The sequence below is a fragment of the Varroa destructor genome, unplaced genomic scaffold (genome assembly GCF_002443255.2).
Source record: "Varroa destructor unplaced genomic scaffold, Vdes_3.0 BEIS01000004.1, whole genome shotgun sequence".
NCBI classification, from domain to species: Eukaryota; Metazoa; Arthropoda; class Arachnida; order Mesostigmata; family Varroidae; genus Varroa; species Varroa destructor.
In genome coordinates, this window is record NW_019211457.1 from 11121110 (window position 1) to 11131334 (window position 10225).

Below are 10225 nucleotides of genomic sequence, written 5' to 3' on the forward strand. Positions count from 1 at the left end.
CGATGCCTACAGCGGCGGTAACACCGGAATAACAAAGGAAATTAGAAATTCAGGTGACAGCTGCAGGATCGACAACAGCGAACCTATTAACGGTAGGACGTCGTTCCTCATCCAGCAACGGCTCCAGTACGGCCAGGAGTAGGTAGGTGCAAAAACAAGCGGCGTGAAGCTTGTGTTTAAAAATTATCAGTAGGCCATCGCTAGGCCAATTTGCCTATAGATTATGGGTGACACCAGGAAAATTAACCAACATCGACCAACGATAAGCATGCTATGTAGATGCTAATGTAGCATTACGTAACACGATCATCATGTGTTGTTAGGCGGTACCTCTACAGAGCCGGTACACGGCACGCCAAAAAGGGCCCGGACCGCCGCGCCCTATGAAATCAGCGATAAGAAATTAGGGACTTTACTCGTCCTTGATACTGATCGTGTGAGATGTTAGCGTAACGTAGCGTAGGATGAGTTGATTTACTTATTGGCTCACAAACAAGCGAACTTTCGTTGATCGGCCTCAGGCTCAGTTGGATGGCTTCAGAAGTTCTTTTTCATTTGTGTGAGGGCTGACACCGCTGGCACGGTTGCTTCCTTGAGATATAGTTACTATTTTATTCTCACCAGAAGCCGGTGAAAACAGTTACCATCTGTCTGTGCATTAAGGCGAAATTAGTTCAGTGCTTTCCAACTATTGATGAACAACATGAAGGGGCAGTTAACAATCGGAAGAATGTTAGACGACCGACAGCTGGCGTCGCAATAGTGCCTATTAAATGTCGGCTATTTAAACGCAACGGAAACGGCGCTGCTTCGCCAAACGTTGTAAATCGACTTTTCGCCCAAGGTTGAGAAATTTATATCTGCTTTTTTACTATGTCTGTTGGGTGGCGCGCGCGTGCGTATGGGTAGCGTGGATGACCTGCCGCCGCCGCCGCCGCCGCCGCTTTGAAACGGATTCTGCGTAAATAGTACCTGGCAAGAGCTGGACGGGTGGATCATCGTTAAGTGTTCGCCTTCCAGCATATGCGATGCCGCGAAACTCAATTGCAATTGATTATTATTCTGTTGGTAAATGCACGTCCTCATCAGTGATTAAGTTACGGGCTGTCGTGTGTGATAAATCCATGAAGAATTGTGCTAGTGTGACGGGGATGAAAACTGATTACAGAGCTACCACGTAGGTGAGATTACCATAACTTCTCACGTTCATTTAGAGAGGTGCTATTCTTTTCACAAAAGAACACCATTTAAGTGATTCAACTTACGTATCTATCTGTTATGGCTAAGTTACAGTAAATCGGCCTAGCTAAAGGGATAGTGCTAAATGTAGTGTTATCACGACACTAATTTGTGCGATCTATTATTCGGTTATTGTGCATCATCCCAACCAGCTGTTCAATGATTCAGCAACTTATCCATTGTCGCCGCAACCTCAATTTATTTGCTTCGCTATTATCTAGTATTCGACATAATCCGGTCATCTCGGGTATTTACGTCGCTGTTCAATGTTGATCCTTTGTTCTTATCGTTATTATTATTATTATTATAATAGAGAGATTCCTTACGATCAGGTCACTGAAGTACAGGCGGCGAGGACTATAAAAAAAAAAGCTCTTTCCTAGATTTTCTAGGATTCTGATTCTACGAACCGAGAGTTAGAATCTCATAGATGTTTTCGGGACAGCTGAGCCACTGTCGCCATTATCACAACTGTTTTACTGGGTTGGTCATTGAAACTTGAATACTCTGAATAGTTGAAAGGTCTTTGCTTGAGCCGTAAAGAACTTGCGCATATTCACTTGGAATCTATAGTGTCTATCAATATCGATGGGTTATTGATGGAAGTTTGCAATGAATGTAACTTTGACTTTCTACGATGTTGCACTTGCTATCCCTGAGAGGTGATGTCGATGTTTGTAATAAGCTGTACAAACATGGAAATCCTCGCTGGCTTAATATATTGTGTCAGCGTCCAAAAGTCGTGGATTCGAAACCTTATCAACGGTACGTAATTTTAGGTGTTTGTCTGCATAATCTTGAAGTTAACGTACTGAAGGAAGCCGCGTACGTGTTTTTTCATTGTTATTATAATATAGCAATGATATTCATTAAAGCACAATGAAATATAATCTTGGTAATAATCAGCCACGAATTGTTGCATTTATTTTTCGGAAGAAATAAGCCTCTGACAACCTCGCATTTGAGTATAGTCCCGTACCGAGTGACACGCACACCGTTACTTACTTTGTAGAGTGCGATCAAAATTTGAACGCCAAGTACTATGTAGAGATAAGCTAAATAAATGCAGAGATTTTCACAGTTAGACTTGAGCACCCTAGACGCTATTGCCAGCCACCAGACAGATCGACGAATTGCATGCTCATTGGCTCAAGTAAATCGCAACTTCGTTTTGCTGGAAGTAGTCCCGACATCTTCTGTCTGTACTGTATCACGTTATCTCACATGTCTTCGCGTCTCCTTTTATTTTTATCTTCTATAGTGTACTTAATTTAGGCACGTCTTTAGACGAATAAAGATCTGTAGACTGTTCACTGGGTATTCCATGGGTTGGTTGCGTCAATTTTCAACTAATGCATTTATCTTGAAGCATATGTCAGTCCTATTGCAAATTTGTCTGTCGTGTTAGTTATAAATGAAAACAGCGAAAGCTATCATTCGTTTGTTTCCTTTCGTTATTTATGTCACTCGGTTTTTATATTTCGCGGGCTAAGGGGAGGTGGATGGTGTCACATCGAAGCCATATTAGCTCACAGTGGCTACGTAACTTTTTTTTCATCGTTGTTTGTTGTACCAGCTTTTCACTTAATGGCGCCGTTTATTTCACGTGATCGAGAAACAAGCGTCTTAAATTTAAATAACCTCTTTCGTAGAAGTGCACCTGCTTTTCATGTTTGCCTAGGCTTAAGCAAGATCCACGACCATTGGAAACACTGCAGCTAAATTCTGCAGCCCTAGCACTAGTCGTGTCGTCACATGTCATAACATGCATTTTTGGCGGGTAATGTATTGGGGGGGGGGGGATTAGGTCGGCTAAATCATTGCGACGCCATTGGGTGACGAGTATGTATGTATGTATGTATGTTCTACTGCTGGCAACTTGACTCAAGAAGATATACCGATGTACAATTATGTTCTTCTACGATGTTAGGTTGTCTTCTTTTTCTTTTTTTCCTCATTCACTAAAAATCCATACTTCTCGGGATGTTTCAACATATACATATATGAATAAATGGCTCGAGTAAACGTGAGTTGCTCTTACAGAAAAGTGCGCTCTTTGAATGGCTGAAAATACATGAACCGTCGCATCCTTAAAGCACTGTAGACAATGTTGCTATGTACGATGTACACCGCAATATGTTGAAATCTTATTTTGAAGCACAAAATATTTTCGATAACAAATTATGATCGTTGTTTTCTCTGGCTTAATAAATTTATTGATAAACCGGCTTTCAAAGCGGTTAACTACGGGATGTCCAATTACGACGATTGACGACACTGTCGCCTAACGTACCTCTCTGAATTTGTATTTGTAGAGACTCATCTATCGCGTCAAAGTTCCATTGCCACAGCGTTTAGAGTCCGGTAAATTGCGAAAGTTTCAAGCTGACAGGGCGAAATCATGCCGGCTGTGGGAAGTAATAGGAGCCTAATTCAGTTGGCGTCGCACCCTTGGCCCAGATTCATAGCTAGACTGAAAGTGACCAAACTCTCAACCCAACGGCCATTTTTAACTAGGTTGATATACTCAATGCGAATTCTATTAACCATAGTGACCGTTGTAAATAATTTGACGTTAGTAAAGTTTTCAGAAACTGGCGCGATCGAGTACAGCTATGATGTTTAAGAAATTGCGGTAAAAACAGCATTAAGTATTTTCTGATGTAGGTTCTACGTTCTTATCGATGGAAAAAATGTCGGTACTAGCATATTACATTTCACTTAACGAAAATTTAGCCTAACGTAAGATGGGATCATGCTAACTTATAGGCCTTTTGAACTCACTACTTAAGTAACTGCATGGCTGTGGACACCTTAGACGAAAATATAGTGAGCACATTGACGGACATAATAAACACAGTATAATTCTAAAGGGTGTTACATACTGGAAACACCCTTAGAAATATAACAAGCTTCAAATAAAGGCGTTATATTGGGCGCTTGCCTGTTAAGACTGTTAAAAATATCTCCTACTGTTAAAAATATTGTGTCGTGCTTGTGATTGCTGCGTAAGCCTTGAGCCTTATGGCCCTAATATGTTGTTACTTTCAGTGATTTAAGCACCTGGATATGAATAACTGTATAATTTTTGGCCGTCTTTCTTTGCTTTCAATCCGCTCGGACGAGTAACGGCAGAAGAAAACAGGTACCGCGATCCTATGGCCGTTGAATAGGAAATCTTGTTTGCTTATCATCGCCGGTTAAATTACGATCTATTTCGTGCCTAGCTATATTTGACCATATCGTTTTGCTGCTTAAACAGGAAATTTACAGAGATTTTGCCTCAGCAAATGGCGACGTTCTGATTTTTTTTTTTTTTTTTAGTTGGATAATGCCTAGCATGAACCTTTACCTATATTGTGGTGAAGTCTTCCCTTAAACGTATCGTAATGATTAATATCTGTACTAAAAAATTCCAAGCAAAAAATTTGGTGATAATTTCGCTTTCTTACCAAAGGCAATTATACGTATAGATGTGGTAAAGCTTCATAAAAAAAAACAGCTCCTTACACGTATGCCTCGGAACGATCCCAAATGTGCACCTTTCGAATAGAAACCTAGTCTTCCTGAAGACAATTGAGGCGTACTTTCTGTCTACTCGTTGAGGATAATTGCCGTAAATCATTGAGATATCTATGGGAAATCTACGTCATTACTAATCGATCAAAAATGCTCAAAATTTAATCAATCTAGTCACTTTATTTGTATTATGGTTATTTTTATTTATATTATGGTTATCTACTATTGGCTAGACCTATACTACGAGTGGTAATTGACACACGTCTCTGAGGTATTATAACGTCATACATTAGTGCGCTGATAAAACAGAATTTACATAGTCGATAGTAAACAAAGAAAGTATTTTTAAGCAGCATATAGCGCACACCATTGCCTTCGTTTTCCTGGATTTCGCGACATTCGAGCCGTTTTACTACCGAGCTACCTACGAGTCATTTAATTGGACGCACCTATGCAGACAAATTGGTATACTATTATTGAACTATAGTCGTTGATTACTTTCTTTAAATTTTGATCGGTTCCCGTTTCAACAAAATCACTTTGTCATACGCATAGCGTCGTTGTAAGATCTCGATCACCTTCATTAAATCTATTTTCTTCACTGTATAAAAGTGCTTTTAATCAAAACCCTTCATTAATTCAATAGTCACTGGCTCACGAGTTTCTCTATTCAGCTTGATACTTAACCGCTAAACTACTATGCCCATATTACCATTTTTTCTGCACTATTTCTATAAATTAGTGACCTTAAGAGAGACTATACTGCGGAGAAGGCTTACATAAAAAAAAACATTACAACAGACTTATTATTAATTATTTCAGTTTCATCATTTGTCTGCGTGAGATAACTATTATTGGAATTATGTTTATTTTCTGAGCAAGTTGGACCACTCGCTACCGCCTCGTATGTAAACAATTGGTGGCTCTCGCTGCTGGATTTATAGGCAAAAAAAGAGCATCCTAGTTTTCGTTGGAGTGTTATTATTATTATTCCATTATTTCTGCGTCAATGGCAATGGTTGGAATAGCGTGATTTATTCACTAGATAGTTAGAAACTGTCTGTTTTTCATACGTGAGTGACAAATTTGAAAATGGCGGTATAAATAGTGTGCACTAACCAGGGTTAATTCCAATACATTCAGCGGGGGGTAATAATCATACACTCAGCAAATAAGCGTGATACAACGCTTTTGTTCGCCAGATTGGATCAGTGTTGTGTTTAAAACTTTCCAAGTAATACATTTACATTTAGTACATACCTTGTGAGTGAGGTAAATGTTTCAGCCAAACGTAAATCAAGATTTATTATTCTAGTGTAGATTTTAAGCAATTATGATTCGGCCCAAGCAACCGGCCTGTGTGTCTCTTCTAATCTTATTCTAGCCTTATCCCATAGTCGTAAAAGTTCCGCCAGAAGTTCGAAATACTTATTATTAAACATTATACGCTAGACGTTCTATGTGGTGCTTCTACTCAGCTTCAGCTCGACGATAAACAGATATGGCTTTTTTCAGACAGGTTGTACGCACGAAAGTAGCCATTTTATATGGTACATCTGCCCCTGTTAGACCTAGAAGATGAGCCCCTAAAGTAAAATCCCCCGAACTGTTGCCTGTTCTAGCAGTCATTTTCACACAGATACCTGGCAACAAAACGACGTTCAGAAGACTCTGTGTGGCTTAAAACTAAATCCTCTTTTAACAGTCTTCATCTTTCTATTTTCTTCTAGATATTGTACTTTGTCACGATGATTTTGTTCGATGGGAAAATCTTCCCAAAAATTGCCCGCTATCGTTAAATACTGTCAGACTCATTCACGTTTATTCGAAACAGTCTGAAGTTGTTCGACTAGAAACATGCGTTTCTATTAAGCACTACCGATTGATTGCAACTCGACCAGACTGATAATAGGCTAAACAAAAATCTCTTCTTGCAGAACGACACGCAAAGTTGAACGTTGTACAGTTTTAAGGTATTGAAAATGCTTTTATATTCAATTATTCATCCAACATTGCCTATATATATATATATAATATGTATATATATGAGAGGGAACGAGAGAATAGAATATGCTTTTCTAACCTATCAACCCCACTTGGGTAGGCAAAGATGAATTTATGTGCAAACAAATTTTTAAAAATCACGGATTTGTCGATATAACATGTCACAATCATTTCATCGTGCTTATTTGGGTTCACATTGTCAACCTAGCGTTTTTGTTTTTATGTCTAAAAAATCTTCTTGTAATTATGATCCGAACGTGAAGAACCCTTAAGTATCCGCAGTGTACATAGTATGGTTGACACTCGATAGATGGGTCGTTCTGTATAAATTAAAAGTTTGTTAATGTTTTTGTAGTACTTATACGCGTGTGCATGCATATCAAAAATAGCCGGTGAAAATATTGCACATTACTAATAGTACATTCCTTCTATATTGAGGGAGGGGCTGAAAAATGACCGCTAATTAACCCATAATTTGGCTTCATAGCATCATAGTCACCGCCAGGAATTTTAAAAAAAGTGAAAGGCCCTTCGAATATTTTGGCCAGTAAGAAACGAACGTCAACCATAGAGATCATAGTAATATTATTTAATGGCGTAGGGGTGTCTGTAAGTGTCGACCAACTCTTGTGTTGCTTTAGTCAACAAACACGTATTTTCAAATGCGGCCACAGTAGAACGTAGCTTTTTTTCCAATTACATCATTATTATGGTTGCTAGGCAAGATAACGTTCTCTTACATTGGCACCAAGGTGACCACTAAGACTTATTGCACATCAACCGCAATCACTGACTTAGCTTAAGGGCCCTTTACAAGTGTCAGAGCTCCGTCATTTTGTGACGCCTTGGTCCGGCTGCACCCGTTATAGTTACTGTCGATCGTGAAAGGCGATGGCGCTAACTGTTTCAGTTTTTCAATGTGCCAGTGTTATTTGATGAGCAATAGCGAGAGAGTATTCGACAAGTGCCTGGATCGCAGTAGATAGAACGGGTATTATCGTGAAGATCCCCAGAGCGATTGGAGGAGACAAAAGAAAGTCAATCGGTAGTAATCGATGATAAAAATCTATCCCCTACTCTCGAGGACGGTCAAGATATATGGGACAACACATGCTCTACGGTAACGACGACCTTTTTTTCTCTGTCCTAGGAAACCTATAGGCTTTCAGGAATTAAAGCAATAATGATCATTTCTGCCACATGGTTGTTATCTCCAGTCGGAGACGTACAGAATGGCCTTTGCGGTGGCCTTCATTGCGCGAAACCAACTACAGAGGTGGTGTCCAGTCACGACTCCGAGATGCATGGGAAGTTTCAGTGATATAAAGAATATAGTTGATTTAGATTCATTTACGTAAAAATTCGCTGCATTATTACATAGAGAACTTGTCCCGTCCAATCACTTAACGCGCATCAAATACAGGTTTTGTTGTTTCATCTATTAAAATAAGACTGGCATTGAAAATAGATACTAATAATGAGTTATTCAGTATCTCTTATGGCTGGCCGCCCACTCATACAGCAGGCACTGCGATCACTTAGAAAATGAGTGATAAAAATGTAAAAAAATAATGTCACGTAGAGACCGAGTCCGGTCCTATTCCGTGACATCTTTTGTTAGTCAGTAAACGCTATTATTCAATTTGCGATTACTCCAATAGTGCTCGTACGCATTTCTCCAATTTGCCCGTGCAACCCTCGGTAATTACAGACATTCTACGTGAACAGATACGGTCTCGCAATAGTAATAGGTATTGTTGTTGTTGTTTCTACCCGCAGTCTGGGCTATAATGAAGTTTAGCGTCAAGAAATGTACGGATATTTCTCCAATTTTAACAATTTTATCCTGAACCGGTATGCTATTATTTTAAGTGATGTTTCTCCGAGAGGTGACTTTTTATGGGAAAAGGCGTATGAATATACAACGATTCGCTCTTAACCAAATACGTGTCTAATAGGTTACGCAGGCCCGGTGAAAACAGGCCGTCGGTGGTCTTCTGTTATTCTTCTGGCTGACAGCTATATTTGTGTAGATATTTTCTACTCGAGGCTTTTACTGTACCCTTCAGCGTAAATATGTCAGACGCTGTTTCTAAAACTGACCTCTTTTTAGGATCAACTATTTGTGGATTACAACTAACTGGAAGAATGACTCATCTTTGTTAAAAACGAAAAAATATATAAAAGGAGAATGGTAATCGTTAGCAGTACTTTTGTAACCCTAGCCAGTTGTGAATATGTTCTTAGTTGGTCGATTGTTACTTTATTATAAATAAACACGAAGTCGATGTCATAGAAACCCAGTGCTTAAAAATTTTTTTTATTATATATAAAAGTAGGACATTTAGACGGTTGGGGCGAGAGCGAACTAAGGTTAACTTGACGGTAATGAATGTTGATGCAGGTAGCTACGAAGCTCACTTTTGGCAACTCACATTACTACCAATTGATCATAGCGATTTGTTATGTTTTTTTTTTTGCATTCTTCTCGCTGTTTGCGTGTGTGTGTGTGTGTTAGCGATTAACTCCGCGGAAGATTAAACATCGGATCTGATTCAACAAGATTAAACATAACCAATTTCCTTCCGCTAACTAAAGCTTTCAAACACTCTATTGCGAGTTTAAAAAGGGAAACGTATTGGCTGCATACAGGTTAAAATTAAAGCAAACGTTTCTTGTTTTAAAACAATATGATTAAATTAACCATTAACCATTTTGATCCGTGACCCTTCGCCATTTTTCTGGCGCAAAACTTCTGTGTTTTCTGGACGGCAAATTGTAACGAGTATCCCTTTATTGAAGCTGAATCAACACAACTGAGAGCGTCTTGCAGAGACCGAAACAAATACATAGCCTGACGGTTTGAACTAGACGGTGAATAGATTGAAACTTCTCAATCTTAATACATCCACCGTCAATGAAGCTTTTCGAACTTCCGCCGGGTCGTAGTCTGCAATTGTCATGGCGAAAAAAAGGACGCCCTTTCGGTTCCGTATCAGTTCCGGTCAGACCTTTTCATTGGCTTATTGCAACCCTGTTAGTCATTAACGGTCAAAGTACGAGTCAATGGTTTTGCTAAACGGTAGTAACTGATAACGAACGATTCCACCAAAGCGTACACCACCGCTTCATTGTTCGGCAACAGATTGTGGAGCATATGATTATTTTATGTAATTTATTGTAGATCGCCCGCTGTCAATCGCTTTAATAATGACTCGATCTTGTTGCGTTTCTGTAGAGTTGCACAGATGATCAGGTAAATTACTTTACATCCAAACATCGAGCCTTTTTTTTTAGTTGACTTTTTTAGAACTATTTGTTGATTGGTGTTTAGTTACTTGGCGATACCACGCTTACGACCCACGTGTTGGTCGTGCTCAACTCTCGTCATCAACCTCTTTCGTAACTTGTCGACCGCCAATAAGGAGTATCTTTCACGTTTAATTTCTTTAGAATGAAAGGG

General features: G+C 39.3%; 2 protein-coding genes across 5 annotated transcripts in view; both read left to right on the plus strand.

Moving 5' to 3' along the window:
- LOC111248546 (C1GALT1-specific chaperone 1-like) overlaps nt 1-10225 on the plus strand; it is a 26257-nt gene continuing 16032 nt past the window's right edge. For both annotated transcript variants that reach the window (XM_022801000.2, XM_022800998.2), the window contains exon 1: nt 1-142. The gene's annotated coding sequence lies outside the window, so the exon portion shown is untranslated. The remainder of the gene's footprint in view (nt 143-10225) is intronic.
- LOC111248545 (F-BAR domain only protein 2) overlaps nt 141-10225 on the plus strand; it is a 17630-nt gene continuing 7545 nt past the window's right edge. Inside the window, exon 1 of one of the 3 annotated variants that reach the window (XM_022800997.2) lies at nt 141-1181. The gene's annotated coding sequence lies outside the window, so the exon portion shown is untranslated. Of the gene's footprint in view, nt 1182-1214; nt 2005-10225 lie in introns of those variants that run through there. The other 2 variants (XM_086988398.1, XM_086988399.1) reach the window with 2 other exon arrangements.